Source organism: Triticum aestivum, chromosome 4D (assembly GCF_018294505.1).
Source record: "Triticum aestivum cultivar Chinese Spring chromosome 4D, IWGSC CS RefSeq v2.1, whole genome shotgun sequence".
In the NCBI taxonomy this organism is placed as follows: Eukaryota; Viridiplantae; Streptophyta; class Magnoliopsida; order Poales; family Poaceae; genus Triticum; species Triticum aestivum.
Genome location: NC_057805.1, coordinates 250,384,151 through 250,400,324, shown reverse-complemented (window position 1 = coordinate 250,400,324; position 16,174 = coordinate 250,384,151).

The following is a 16,174-nucleotide window of genomic DNA, read 5'->3' as shown; positions in this document are numbered from 1 at the left end:
TATATCTCCCACGTGTGGAGGCACGACTTACAGGCATAACCGCATTGTAGGTATTGTCGCAAGAAGGGTCATCTTCACACAATCCCATGTAATGAACAAGAATGGAATAACGAGAGTTGGCTTACAATCGCCACTTCACACAATACATAAATTAATTCATACACCATCCAAAATCCACACATAGACCGACTACGGTCAAATCCAAATGAAAATAAGATAACCCCAAATGCTAGATCCCCGATCGTCCCAACTGGGCTCCACTACTGATCATCAGGAAAAGAAACATAGTAACGACCACGTTCCTCGTCGAACTCCCACTTGAGCTCGGTTGCGTCATCTGCACTGGCATCGTCGGCACCTGCAACTGTTTTGGTAGAATCTGTGAGTCACGAGGACTCAGCAATCTCACACCCGCGAGATCAAGACTATTTAAGCTTATAGGAAAGGATGGTGTAATGAGGTGGAGCTGCAGCAGGCACTAAGCATATATGGTGGCTAACATACGCAAATGAGAGCGAGAAGAGAAGCAACGCAACGGTCGCGAAGCTAGAAATGATCAAGAAGTGATCCTGAAACTACTTACGTTCATGCATAACTCAAACCGTGTTCACTTCCCGGACTCCGCCGAGAAGAGACCATCACGGCTACACACACGGTTGATGTATTTTAATTAAGTCAAGTGACAAGTTCTCTACAACCGGACATTAACAAATTCCCATCTGCCTCATAACCGCGGGCACGGCTTTCGAAAGATAATACCCTGCAGGGGTGTCCCAACTTAGCCCATTATAAGCTCTCACGGTCAACGAAGGATAAACCTTCTCCCGGGAAAACCCGGTCAGTCTCGGAATCCCGGTTTACAAGACATTTCGACAATGGTAAAACAAGTCCAGCAAAGCCGCCCAATGTGCGACAAATCCCGATAGGAGCTGCACATATCTCGTTCTCAGGGCACACCGGATGAACACTACGTACAACTAAAACCAGCCCTCGAGTTTCCCCGAGGTGGCGCTGCAAGTGGCTCTAGTTTGGACCAGCACTCAGAGGAACACTGGCCCGGGGGTTTAAATAAAGATGACCCTCGGGCTCGCGAAAACCCGAGGGAAAAGGCTTAGGTGGCAAATGGTAAAACCAAGGTTGGGCCTTGCTGGAGGAGTTTTATTCAAGGCGAACTGTCAAGGGGGTCCCATAAATCACCCAACCGCGTAAGGAACGCAAACTCAAGGAACATAATACCGGTATGACGGAAACTAGGGCGGCAAGAGTGGAACAAAACACCAGGCATAAGGCCGAGCCTTCCACCCTTTACCAAATATATAGATGCATTAATTAAATAAGAGATATTGTGATATCCAAAATATCCATGTTCCAACATGGAACCAACTTCAACTTCACCTGCAACTAGCAACGCTATAAGAAGGGCTGAGCAAAAGCGGTAACTTAGCCAAACAACGGTTTGCTAGGAAAGGATGGTTAGAGGCTTGACATGGCAATATGGGAGGCATGATATAGCAAGTGGTAGGTAGCGCAGCATAGCAATAGAACGAACAACTAGCAAAGCAAAGATAGAAGTGATTTCGAGGGTATGGTCATCTTGCCTGAAAGGTTCTCAGAGTTGTCGAAAGGTTGATCCTCGTAAGCATACTCAACAGGTTCCTCGTTCACGAACTCGTCTCCCGACTCTACCCACAGCAAGAACACATGCAATGGAACCACAATCAATCACGGGAAATGCACAAACAATATGATGCAATACATGCATGATATGCGAGATATGATATGTGATGCGCATGCGTGCTCCGGAAGAAAAAGGATGAACAAGGAAGTAACTTGGCAAACCAAGTTTGCCACTAGAAAGATGAGATAATTTCGGTCGAAAACGATATAAAGATCACCGAAAACGGATGCACGGTTTGCAAATGGCAAGCAAAACAAAAATGACACGATTCTGTGATTAACAGCACGATAGCACTTAGAATACATCAAGTAACTATGCTACAGCACTCCAACATAGCAACAAAGCATATAGCAGTGATCTATAGGAGATTCTTGAAAAAGGATAAACACTGAGCTACAGCTAGATCACAACATTACAAGTCCAAACAAGCATGGCAAAAGTGCAAAAGATATCAGCTTCACAGACTTGGTGAAATTACTGGACATGGCTGAAACAGCATCAGGTAGCAATATTCAGAGTAAGCAATCGACATGCTACAGGAATGTAACATAGCAAAACAAGGCATGGCATGAATCTTATAAATTCATAGAACAAAAGTCCCTTACTGACCATGAGCCAAAAAGGACCAGAAGATATGATGGCGCCCATGTAAACATATCAAGTTTCGTTAATAGGTTCCAGACTGCAGAAAACAGAGCAAGGCATTAACAGATATTATGAGGCTTCTTTGTGAGCTTGATTCACTCATCACAAAGCCATGCATGACCAAAAAACCATACCTACAGCAAGATGGCATGTTTATGAAGCTAACCATAACAAGAGCCAGTTCATAGCGTGTATGTAACAACTACAACAACCTTGGCAATATTGAATATCATGTTAACAATCTGCCCAGAATATTTTCTAGCAAAAGTAGAGCAAGATTAAGACACGCTATGGCACTCCATAATTGCAAACAGGTGCATTTATGGATACAACACAACTATATCTACAAAACATCCTTACTGAACATACTCAAAAGGAGCATGGATCTCACTATACACACATAGATGCATGGCAACAAAATAACAGCAGTAACAGACTTGGCAAAATCCTAAGTCCCTGGAAACAGAAACATCACGAAGCCTAGTTTGCATGCTTGTGCTAGTCACCACATAGCTCACAAAAATACATGGCATACACCTCTGTAAAGATGGCATGGCATATTTCAAAACACCTGTAGAGCTCATGCCCATAAGATACACACATCAAATGCAACAAAAATAACAAAACACCAAGTTCTGATAAGTAACAGCAGTAAACATCATATAGCACTTTTGCACCAGATATTTGGGCATCAAGATGAACTCAAACGAGCATGGCACAATGGAACAAAATGAGGAGCATCTCGAGGCGAACATTCTGACATATCATGCATGCAAAACGGATCAGTATGCAATGAGATATGATGCGATGAACATGAGCACATAATGTGAAAATACTTCGGGACTTGGAGAATTTTCGGAGGGGAAAATTCAACCTTCACCCTATCCAGGTCTGGCGCGCGGACGTCGAGGTTCACCGGGGTAGAGGGCGACGGCGGCCGGAGCTCGGGGAGAGGGAGGAGGCCGGCTGGAGGAAGGCGCGGCGAGGTCCGGGCGAGGCGACACGGCGCGGCGGCGGCGGACGGCGGAGACGGGCGGCGGCGCGGTTGGACGGCCGGCGGGGAGGCGCGGTCGCGGGCGCGGCGGCTCGCGGGGGAGCGGGCGACCCGGGCGGCGGGGGAGATGGGCCGGGAGGGCCCGATCCGGGCTCTCCGGGCCGCGGCGGTGGAGACGGCCGGGTGGACACGTGGCGACGGCGGACGTGTCCGGCGGCGGGGCGATGCGTCCGGTGGCGGCGGAGGGCGATTTTGTTAGGGTTTCATCCGGGATTTTGGAAGGGGAGGGTATATTTATAGGTAGAGGGAGCTAGGAGAGTCCAAGTGAGGCACGGTTTTCCCCCAAACGATCGTAATCGAACGACCGAGAGCATGGAGGGGACTTAGATGGGTTATTGGGCTGTTTGGAGGGGGGTTTTGCTGCAACACATAAAAGGACTTTGCGGTTACCCGGTTAACCGTTGGAGCATCAAACGACCTCCAAATGGAACGAAACTTGACAGGTGGTCTACCGGTGGTATACCATGGCCACTTGGCAAACCTTGGTCCATTCCGAGAACGTTTAACACCCGCTCAAGAAAAGAAACAAGAGGGGTGCGCCGGTGCATGTGGGAGTGCCGGATTGCAAAACGGACAACGGGGAAAATGCTCGGATGCATGAGACGAACACGTATGCAAATGAGATGCACATGATGACATGATATGAGATGCATGACATGAACAAAATGCAAAACGAATGACAAAACCCGACCACGAAGGGAATATCATAACACATAGCCGAAAATGGCAAGAGTTGGAGTTACAAATATGGAAAGTTACATCCGGGGTGTTACAACACTCCACCACTACGAGAGGATCTCGTCCCGAGATCTAGGACTGAAAGAACTCCGGATATTCGGAATGGAGGAGGTCCTCGCGTTCCCAGGTGGCTTCTCGGTTGGAATGGTGCGACCACTTCACTTTCAGGAATTTGATTGAATTGTTGCGAGTCTTGCGCTCAGTTTTTCAAGAATAGCAACGGGGTGCTCATGATAAGACATATCTTCTTGGAGGACAATCTCATCGAAGTTAATGGTGCGCTCAGGAGTCCTGAAGCACTTGCGAAGCTGTGACACGTGGAAGACATCGTGCATGTTCGCGAAGTTGGAGGGAAGCTCAAGTTGATAGGCGAGGTCGCCTCTTTTGCCAATGATCTTGAAAGGACCCATGTATCTAGGGGCAAGCTTCCCTTTGATACCGAAGCGACGAGTGCCTTTCATTGGAGAGATGCGGAGGTAGACATGGTCTCCGATCTCTAAAGCCACATCACGGTGTTTGCTATCATAGTAACTCTTCTGGCGTGATTGCGCTGCTTTGAGATTTTCACGGATGACTTTACACATTTCTTCAGCCTCTGTGATTAAGTCATTGCCAAGAAGTTGGCATTCACCAGTCTCTGACTAATTGGGAGGAGTACGTCACATTCTGCCATAGAGAATCTCGAATGGGGCCTTGCCCGAACTCGCTTGGAAGCTGTTGTTGTAGGAGAATTCGGCATATGGAAGACAATCTTCCCATTTCATTCCAAAGGAAATGACACAAGCCTTGAGCATATCTTCAAGGATTTGATTGACTCGCTCGACTTGGCCACTAGTTTGAGGATGGAAAGCTGTGCTGTCGGGGATATACCCCGCGGTATGACCCGGCCGGACTTGGCATTTCACCGATGACCCGGCCGGACTCATGGGTCTGGCGGCTCATTGGTCAAACAGCTCATGGACCAGATGACTCACTGGAGACCCGTCGGGCGGATCAGACGGATGCCACGGCCCAAGGCCCAGCAGGCTGGCTTATACTCCGGTGGGCCGGCTTAAGATCAAAGGTGTGAGGATTATTTCTTTTACAAGGAAGCAAGTCCCGGACTTGTATTCAACTTATAAAGAAAGATAGACTAGTCCTAATCCTACTAGGACTCCGCTTGCAACCCGCCCCTCTAACTTATATAAGGAGGGGCAGGGCACCCCAAAGAGGGACAAGGAACAAGAAACAATCTCTAGGGCTAGACACCGAGAGCCGGTTCCCGGCGACTCTCCCGTGATCATAATGAGACCTAGCCTCAAACAGCATGTAGGGTTGTCACCGGATGATGTTTCCCGGGGCCTGAAGCTGTCTAAATCCTTGTCTTGTGTTGGATCTCTCGATTCCGCCCAACCCCTCTCAAGCTACCGCATAAATGCGTTGGCCTCACGACTAAGTCCTTACACTAGGACATCTGCCGTGACAATTCCACGACAGTTGGCGCCCACCGTGGGGCTCGCGCACGGTGGTGTGAGTTCTTGGAGGGATCCTACTTAGGGATCGAGAAGTTCACAATTTTTTGGATAAGAAGAACCATTTTTTAAGGATCTACATCATCGAGAAGTGGTCACAGCAATGGCAGACACGAGATCTTCGATTAAGAGAAGTTAGAAGTTGCATCTTGGGCACCACCGCAAGCCGCCATATCAATTTCGTGTGCCGCCGCAGGTTGCCAGCTCGAGGCCTAAAAAATCTGCTATAGTTTCGATGTGTACTGTTGCCGTGTCCGATTACTATCGTATCTGAGGCTTACGAGATGAAGTTTCGAGCCAGTCGGCCGGGGTACGCTGAGCCTGATCTCAAGCTGTGTTCGGGTCAATCACGTGGTGTGCTAATACTAGAGCACGGACTTGCTATGAAAGAAAGATCTGATTAAAAAAAGGGAGCAGCCGCCGCATGATCTTCCACCCCCACATCAGCAGATAAGGATGATCCATCAAATCAACGTGGGACTAAGTATTGCTAATATGTAAGTGGTCAAAGGTCAAAATACCAGGAATTACAGAAAAAGGGGAGGCCACGATCTGGAAGGCACGAGGTGGAAATCCAACAACGACTCGGACGAGGACCTCGCATCAAGCCACTGCCTCGCGCCATCCGTTCCTGTGCCAAGTGGTCGCTGGACTACGTCCGTGCCTACGCTGTCCCGAGACGGCCCGGCGCCCTGCCTCGCCTCACGGGTTCCCCAGTCGACTGCCACCCCGCTCTGTCCGCCTAGGCTGCGACCCGCGCCGATGCACCTTGGATTCCCTCTGTCGCCGAAAGTCGCCGCGGCCGAGAGGCTCCGCCTCGTCGCTACCTCGCGCTACTGCGGCCGACTCCTACTCCTGAGCCACCTTCGCCAGGGGCCTCTTCGGCAGCGTCCGCGCCGAGTTACCGACTTTGCTGCCATCTTCGCCGTGGTAGACCGCGCAGAGGGGGGCCACTGTAAACCGCCGGCTAAAGATCATCTGTCGTCTAGACGAATCAGGTGCTATTTATTTTATTTATTTTTAAGCACATATTATTTTATACGAACAAAATTACTTTGCTCTGCTATATTTTATATGCAGGAGAATTATCCATTACAAAGTGGTATTACGCCACGGAGATGGAGGCGTGCCAACATCATTCGGCATAGGTGGTCGTCCTTATTCAACGGACTGCCGCACCAGCTTACAGAGTCGTGGCCGGTTCACCCGTCCGTGCCGCCTTACAACGCGGAGGACAACTTGCCTGTTCGCGCTGGCTTACAATGCCGCGGCGGGCTCATCGGTCTGCTCCCGCGGTCGACTCACCTGTGAATGATTTCAGTTTCACCTAGTGATCATCAACTTCATGGCGGGTTATGTTTGGCCTTTTAAAGGAATCAGGTGCTATCCATCTAAACCTATTTTTTAGCATATATTGGTTGTTTTTGTCAAAAAACAATTACTTGGTCTGTGATATTGTTTATACAGGACAATTGCCGCACCTTGGGCTACCAGTTGCCATCTCCACGATCGCGCATGGAGCCGCCGACGCCTTTACAGGTGGCGCAAGCCGCCGCCCCTTCGATCCGGTCTACATCAACGCGCCAGCCGACTCGCCCATCGGCGCCGCCTTACAATGCCATGGACGACCTGCCCGTCCACCCTCGCGGCCGGCTCACATGTCTGCGACCGGCTTACAATGTGAAGGACAACTTACCCGTCCGCCCCCGCAGCCGACTCGGCGTCCGCGTCGCTTGCCGCTCCTGCAATTGGCTTGCCCGACCGCACCGGCTTACAACGCCGCGGCCGGCTCATCTGTCTACTCCCGCGGCCGACTCGGCCGTGGTTGGTTTCAGCTTCACCGTGATGATCATCAACTCCGCAGTGGATAATTTCTGTCCTGACATATCAGGTGAAATCAATCCAGTAAATTTTTATATATTATATATTGTTTTCTTTAAAAAGAGCAATTACTCTGGCTTGCGAGGTTTTTGATACAGGACAACTGTTCACTACATCAACACAACGTGGTTGACTCGCCCATCCGCGCGGCTTACCACGCCGTCGATCGATTCACCCGTCCGGGCCGGCTTACAACACCACGGCCGGATCATCTGTCTGTGCCGCCTCTGATGCAACGGTCGTCTTTACCATCCGTCTCTCGCGGGTTGGTCTATATAAACACACTGGGCCGCACCTGTATGCATGAGCTGTTTATTGAATATGAGCGGGTCACTGCTTGGGAAGCCTGGTTTTCTTTCAACAAATTGGAGGCGAATTATCATGTATTATCAACCGCCGTCTGCACTGGATGGTTCAATGGGCAGGCGCACAAGTCGCCGCCACTACAGTTTGGTTAACTTCAAAACATCCAGTTGGAAGGAACCATTGGCCGAGTTGCTGACACGGCTCATACGGGATCATTTATAACCCGCCGCAGTCACTTCAACCTTCTGTGGATTCACATCGCGCTATCAACACCAATGATATACACCTTATGCTATGGTCAATATGGAGAATCTCAAAGCCAACTCCTCGAGTCGTCTTGAGACTCGGGGGCTACAATGATATGACTCGGCAGCATTGGTCGGTTTCAATGCATTCAAGAACTCCGGGTCATTGGAGGGAAAATAACCCGGTCCCGGAGGCTACCGCCATATTGGTAAAAAGTTTAAAGGCCGTCAGAAAATTTCCGGCTTAAAAAGAAGGATTCCGGTTTAGATCCGGCTCAAGAGACTTGACATCTCCCACAAAGCACTGAAGCTCTTAAATATCCGGTTTAAAATCCGGTTCAAGGGAAATTTATCTGCCACAAAGTTTTGAAGCTCTCAAATCCGGTTCAAAATCCGGTTAAAGGTAAATTTGTTTATCACAAAACTTTGAAACTCTCAATATCCGGTTAAGAATTTCCGGTTCAAAAAGAATTTATCTCTCGCAAAGTTCGAATTCTCAGGAAAAATTAAAGGGACCAAAGAGAGTCGGTTACAAAGCACAACTCAAACATAGGTACCCTGCTTTAATGGCCATTGGGAGCTGATCGTATTCGAATTTAGTTTAACCCTTTTGGTGTGACCCTGATCGTATTCGAATCAGAGTCGTTAAATATTCTCATGATCACTAGGGGGCTTCCTGTTCAAACATAGGTCGTATTCGAACCAAAGAGAACATAGCTGTCGGTACCCTTTTGATTGGCACACTGCCGAGCTCACTAGGGGGCTTCTTGATCGTATTCGAATCATAGCTCAACCCCTTTGGGAACCGACGTGGATCGTATTCGAATCAGCGTCGTTAAACAACTCTCAAGGTCATTTGGGGGCTTCTGTTCAAACATAGGTCGTATTCGAACCAAAGAGAACATAGCTGTCGGTACCCTCTTGATCGGCAACGCCAAAGCCACTGGTGGCTATATGATCGTATTCGAATCTTAGCTTAACCCCTTTGGGACGGTTTTCTGATCGTATTCGAATCAGAAGCCTCAAAATTTTTGAAGTCTCTTTTTGCAAACAATTTTGGATTTTATTTGAAGCTCTTTTTCATATCTAAAGTGTATATGAGTGGTTGCTATTTAACCCGGCTTGATTTTCGATGATAAATCGCCAGCTTATGACAATCATCATCTATGTGGAAGCATTGGCTTCTAAGGATTGGGTTATCACCCTTACTGCACAGGTCACATAAACCGGTAGTGAAAATTCAATATCACAGGTATAATATTCTTATTATAGTTATGTTTCAAAGTTATGATTCATAACAGGCTTATCTGTGACTCCTTGTTACACATCAATGGTTATATGTGAGATATTATGACCCGCCCTGCGGTAAACCGCCAAGGGATCTTGTGATCTACTTGTGTGCAGGATAAGACTACATTTGGGTGGTTACCCGCCCTGGCTTTTTGACGTTAAGTTGCCAGGGCATATGTTGTTTAAATTCTGTGCAGGATTTACAAAGCTATGACTTACATAAATGATTAAATTCAAGCCCATCATCAAAGATTGAAATTGGTGTCTCAAAATGGTTATCAATTCTTGATTTTCTCAAAGGCTATAAGCCACCGGGTTGTACAAATTCCGGCTTACAATGGAGGCGTATTAAATCGCATCGGCCAAGAGCCGCCGGGTATTTAAAGCTCCGGATTGACTTATCAACAGATGAGGTATTCAAAGTCGCTTTGGCGCAATGGCTATTATTTTATCAATGGATATGATTTATTCTACAATGGAAAGAATAGTCCCGAGTCGCTGCAGGCTTACAACCCGGCACTTGGGGGCTACATTATTCAAGTTGAGATTACATCAAATATGCAAAGTCCCATGTCACTGCCAGCATGCACCATGGCACTTGGGGGCTAATGCAAAGTCATTTCTTGCTCAACTTATTGAAGACCCGACTCATCACATTCTAAATGAGCCGGCCCTTGGGGGCTACCAATTGGTCCTGTCGAAAATTCGAGGTACACAAGCCTTAATCCATTATATTGAAAGATCCACTATTCAGTTGGTAGAGTACAAAGCTCTTAACCTGGTGGACGTGGGTTCAAGCCCCATGGTGGAGATTACATCATATACTGTTATTATCAATGATCATATTTACAAAGTCCCTGCTCATTATTGCATAAGGACCCGGCCCTTGGGGGCTACGCTGGTTGAAGTTTATATGAGCATAAGGCAATTACAAGTCCCAGGTTGCTGCAAGCATGACAACCCGGCACTTGGGGGCTACATAATATGGAGTATTCAGTTGTTACTAGTGGCTGAGATGAACAATATGGATTTCTTCAAAGTGGCAGTATTTATACTGAAGCAAGTCTTAAGCCATCACTTTGTTCTACTCAAGACTTGGGGGCTACAGGTATTATATTATTATCGAAGAAATATTTTCAAATTCTTTGTTTTGAGCAAACCAGATTGACCCGGCCTCACCAATCATTATGACCCTGTATCTACAACCCGGCGTCATGAATAATCATGAACCAGCGTTGGCAACAATCATGACCCGGAATTATCAGCTTTTATAACCCGACAATGGTGGTAATCATAAACCGGCAAGTTTTACATCTTCAAGCCGGCTAGATATCAGTTGAATATTTCAGAGACTAATATTTTTGTCAAGTCATAGCATTGAAGGCCAATTCAAATGGATTCTTTATTTACAAGAGCCAATATCAGCAAATGGGTTATGAAGCTGGCCTATTGACCCAGATATTCCAGGAGAAAATGTCAAGGACTCAAGCATGATCAGGTGCCGGTTTACAAGAATATTTAACCCGGAGCACAACCTGTCAAATTTGTTCTTGTGTTTATGTTGCAGGGTCAGTTTAACATGGATAAATCCAAATTAAACTGGGGGCTAATGTCAGGGATATACCCCGCGGTATGACCCGGCCGGACTTGGCATTTCACTGATGACCCGGCCGGACTCATGGGTCTGGCGGCTCATTGGTCAAACAGCTCATGGACCAGACGACTCACTGGAGACCCGGCGGGCGGATCAGACGGATGCCACGACCCAAGGCCCAGCAGGCTGGCTTATACTCCGGTGGGCCGGCTTAAGATGAAAGGTGTGAGGATTATTTCTTTTACAAGGAAGCAAGACCCGGACTTGTATTGAACTTATAAAGAAAGATAGACTAGTCCTAATCCTACTAGGACTCCACATGTAACCCGCCCCTCTAACTTATATAAGGAGGGGCAAGGCACCCCAAAGAGGGACAAGGAACAAGAAACAATCTCTAGGGCTAGACACCGAGACCGGTTCCCGGCGACTCTCCCGTGATCATAATGAGACCTAGCCTCAAACAACATGTAGGGTTGTTACCGGATGATGTTTCCCGGGGCCCGAAGCTGTCTAAATCCTTGTCTTGTGTTGCGTCTCTCGATTCCTCCCAACCCCTCTCAAGCTACCGCATAAATGCGTTGGCCTCATGACTAAGTCCTTACACTAGGACATCTGCCATGACAATTCCACGACATGTGCTGAAGCGAATGTTGGTGCCCATGGCCTTCTGGAAGGAGTCCCAGAACTTAGAAGTGAAGATGCTTCCACGATCTGAAGAAATCAATTGTGGAGTTCCATGCAAGGAGACAATCCTGGAGGTGTATAGCTCTGCCAACTGAGCTGCTGTGATAGATTCTTTGATTGGAAGGAAATGAGCCACTTTAGTAAGCTTGTCGATGACAACAAAGATAGCATCATTTCCGCGCTTGGACTTGGGAAATCCAGTCACGAAGTCCATTTCGATATGATCAAACTTCCATTCCGGGATAGCAAGAGGTGGGAGGAGACCAGCTGGTCGTTGGTGTTCTGCTTTCACCCTTCGACAAACATCACATTCATTCACAAATTGAGCGATTTCTCGCTTCATTCGAGTCCACCAATACGATTGCTTCAGGTCATGGTACATCTTCGTACTTCCAGGATGAATGGAAAGAAGAGAATTGTGCGCCTCGTTCATAATGACTTTCCTTAGATCACCTTTAGGAACCACAATCCGGTCCTCGAAGAATAAAGTGTCTCTGTCATCAATGCGATAGCACTTGTATTTGGAAAGACCCTTGTCGATACCACGTTTCACCTTCTTCACCATGGTATCCAGGAGTTGTGCCTCACGAATTTGATCTTCCAAAGTAGGAGAGACTATGAGGTTGGCAAGAAAGCCTTGAGGAACAACTTGGAGATTCAGCTTGCGGAAAGCTTCACAAAGATCCGGTTGGAATGGCTTGAGAATTAAGCTGTTGCAATAAGCCTTCCTGCTCAAAGCATCTGCAATGACATTGGCCTTGCCTGGAGTATATTCAATACTCGGATTGTACTCTTGAATCATTTCGACCCATCGAGTTTGCCTGAGGTTGAGGTTGGGCTGAGTGAAGATGTACTTGAGACTCTTGTGATCGGTGAATATGTCCACTTTTCTTCCCAACAAGAGATGTCTCCATGTTATTAATGCATGGACAACTGCCGCCAACTCAAGATCGTGAGTGGGGTAGTTCTTTTCGTTGGGCTTCAACTGACGAGAGGTATAGGCCACAACTTTCTTCTCTTGCATTAACACAGCACCGAGACCTTGAAGAGAAGCATCACAGAAAACTTCGAATGGCTTGGATTCGTCAGGAGGAGTTAAGACAGGAGCTGTGACGAGTTTCTCTTTGAGAGTGTTGAAAGCAACGTCACACTCAGGAGTCCAGACATACTTCACATGCTTCTGGAGGAGGTTGGAAAGAGGCTTTGCAATCTTAGAGAAATTCTCAACGAATCTTCGGCAATAGCTTGCAAGACCAAGAAAACTGCGAAGCTGCTTGACATTCTGAGGAGGTTCCCAATTCACAATTGCAGACACCTTCTCGGGATTAACAGCGATGCCCTTGGCAGAGATGATATGACCAAGGTAAAGAACTTCATCGAGCCAAAACTCACATTTGGAAAACTTCGCATAGAATTTATACTCTCTGAGCTTGTCGAGCACTAATCGCAAATGTTTGGCATGATCCTTCTTATTCTTGGAGAAGACCAAGATATCATCGAGATACACCAGGACGAATTCATTGGTATAGGGGTTGAAGATGAAGTTCATCATTCGAGAGAATGTTGGACGAGCATTGACAAGGCCGAAAGACATGACAGTATATTCGTAAGAACCAAAGCTTGTTTCAAATGCTGTCTTCGGAATATCTTCTTCACGAATGCGAATCTGATGATAACCCATTAGAAGGTCAAGCTTGGAGAATACTTTAGCACCTTTGAGTTGTTCGAATAGCTCATTGATGTTGGGAAGTGGATACTTGTTCTTGATTGTCTTCTTGTTCAATGGACGGTAGCCCATGGAGATCAACTCGGTCTGATCAAACCCAGACGCTCTTGTTCATCGAGCTGTTTCTTCAATTCCTTCAGCTCCTTGGGTCCAAGCTTGTAAGGACGCTTGCAAACGGGTTCCATGCCAGGCTCAAGATCGATAACGATTTCAACTGGCCGGTGAGGAGGCATACCCGGAAGCTCTTCTGGAAAAACATCTTGCTACTCACAAACGACTGGAATTTGAGAAATAGCATCCAACTCGCCCTTCTGATTGAGAGAAAACAACCGAATGGTTTCATCACGAGCGGCATAGATGATAACATCCTCAGAAGAGTGTGTCAATTGAATTTCCCTGGCAGCACAATCAAGTTGAGCCTTGTTCTTAGAAAGCCAGTCCATCCCGAGAATTAGATCAATATCCGAGTCACCAAGGACAATTGGTTTAGACAGAAATTTATAGTTTCCCATCTTGATGGAAACATCCGGGACACAATTATTAGAAGACATTTGCGTGCTCGGGGACACAATCTTCAACGGGATAGGAACCTTTTCCGTCACAAACTCATGCTTGGCAACAAAAGGTCTTGAAATGAAAGAAAGAGATGCACCAGTATCAAATAAGACTTTTGCAGGAATATCATTAACTGAGAGATTACCCATTATCACATCAGTAGATTCCTCCGCTTGAGCTGCATTCATCATGTTCACCTTTGCAGACTTGGGATTATGCTTGACCACTGCATTGCTGGAAGATCTCACAGGAGGAGGAGGCGGAAGGCGCCTTTGGTTGAAGCACTTGTTCGCATAGTGACCTTTCTGCTGACACTTGTTGCAAGTCACCTCTGAGAGTGGACGATGATAAGGAGCATTCGACTTTGGAGCTTGATTTTGAGACTTGTTCTGATAGCCAGGGTTGGATGAGTGGGATGATCCATGGCCACCTTTGATCTTCTACTAGAAAGGCTGACGAAACGGAGGAGGAGGAGGCAACGAGAACTTTTGTTGCTTAGCAGCCACTAGTGAGGAAGAAGAAGATTGAACTGCGTCCCTGACTCTCTTCTTAGAAGCCTCACACTTGAGCTGAGCAGCGTCTTGCTTCAGTGCCATATTGTAGAAATCATCATACTTGGTCGGCTCAAAAAGCACGAGAGTTAATTGCAGATCTTCTCTAAGGCCACCTCTGAATTGATAGATCATGCTCTTTTCATCCGGAATGTCTTGCTTAGAGAAACGAGCGAGTTTCTGAAACTGGGTATTATATTGATACACGGACATGCTGCCTTGCTTGAGATTGCGGAAATCCTCATGCTTGCTCTCAACAACACTTTGTGGAATGTGGTGAGCTTTGAAGTCTCGGCGGAAATCATCCCAGGTAATCACACGACCTCCTCTGGAATCTTTGTATTGTTGATACCACTCGGCAGCTTGATCCTTGAGTTGAAAAGAAGCGAACTTGACAAAGTCCTCAGGCCTGACATTGCTACATTCAAAATGCTTCTTGATGTCCAGGAGCCAATCATCGGCGTCTGTGGCCTCGGCACAGCAGCTGAAAGACTTCGGCTGATTTGCGAGGAACTGGTTGAGGGTAGCGAAGTGAGGCTGATTGTTGCCTTGGCCTTGATTTCCTTGATTGCCTTGCCCTTGGGTGCGTTCTTGCAAGAGTTGCAAAATCATCTGAGCATTGGCGTTGGTGGCTGCCATGATAGCTTGCCATGCCTCCGGAGGCGGAGGTGGTGGCGGAGGGTTCGCCTGACTCCCTCATTGCGTTCCGGATTCTGACGCGTTGGCGGAGCCATCCTGAAGAGGGTGACATCCGTTAGCATCTTGATAGACAAATAGGCAAGTTGAATCAATGGATAGAAATTGCAACATATAGTCTTCACAATAAACATTCAAACGAGGATGAACGAATGAATTCCATAGTAAATCATCACACTTCCATTAAGGTGAGAAGCCACTTGATAAGAGATTGATGAATAAAATAACAAGGTACGACTGGAACAAATAAGTGGTAAGGATTACCCAATCACAAACCAAATATCTGCGGGAAGAAATGCTAAGAGCTACTTGAATCCCACCTATAAACTCCCGAAACTTTCTGGTTATGCAATCTGGTGTTGGGGATACAGGGGACACAAAATATATCACCCAAACTAGCAATCCCAAGATCCAGCTGTATCCATCCATCAACACATAACCAAGAAACCTTCGGAAATCGTGTACCTCAACCTTCGAAAAGCATCCATTATACGAGTTATGGCAATACTCCCGAACTCCCGCCCCAGTACTGGGTGGCGTCGAGGTGATCTCACCAACAACTGCATAAAAGAGATTTTCGATGTCGGCGAAACTCAGGTATTCCAGAACTGCAACGATAAAATTGTGACGACAACACCTCGGAGCTCAACTCCCCGGGACACTGCCACAACCCCTAAATGTCAGGAGGCACCAAGAACAATGTTCTCGTCACAAAACCATCGAACGATTCCAAGATACCCGCGTGATCCTAAATTTTTTTAGTGAAATTTGAGGAGAGAAGAGTCAAAACTTCTACGTCAGGAGGCCTCACCAGAGCGACGAAGGGACTGAGGAGTAAAAAGAATCCTACTCTCCGATATATATAATCCTAAGACTCAAAACATTTTTGTTCTAGACTCAACAACGCCAGCGATTCGATCAAGCAGGGGGCTCCTAAGTCGGGGATGGCTCTGATTACCAACTTGTAACGCCCACGATGCGGCTATATCTCCCACGTGTCGAGGCACGACTTAGAGGCAT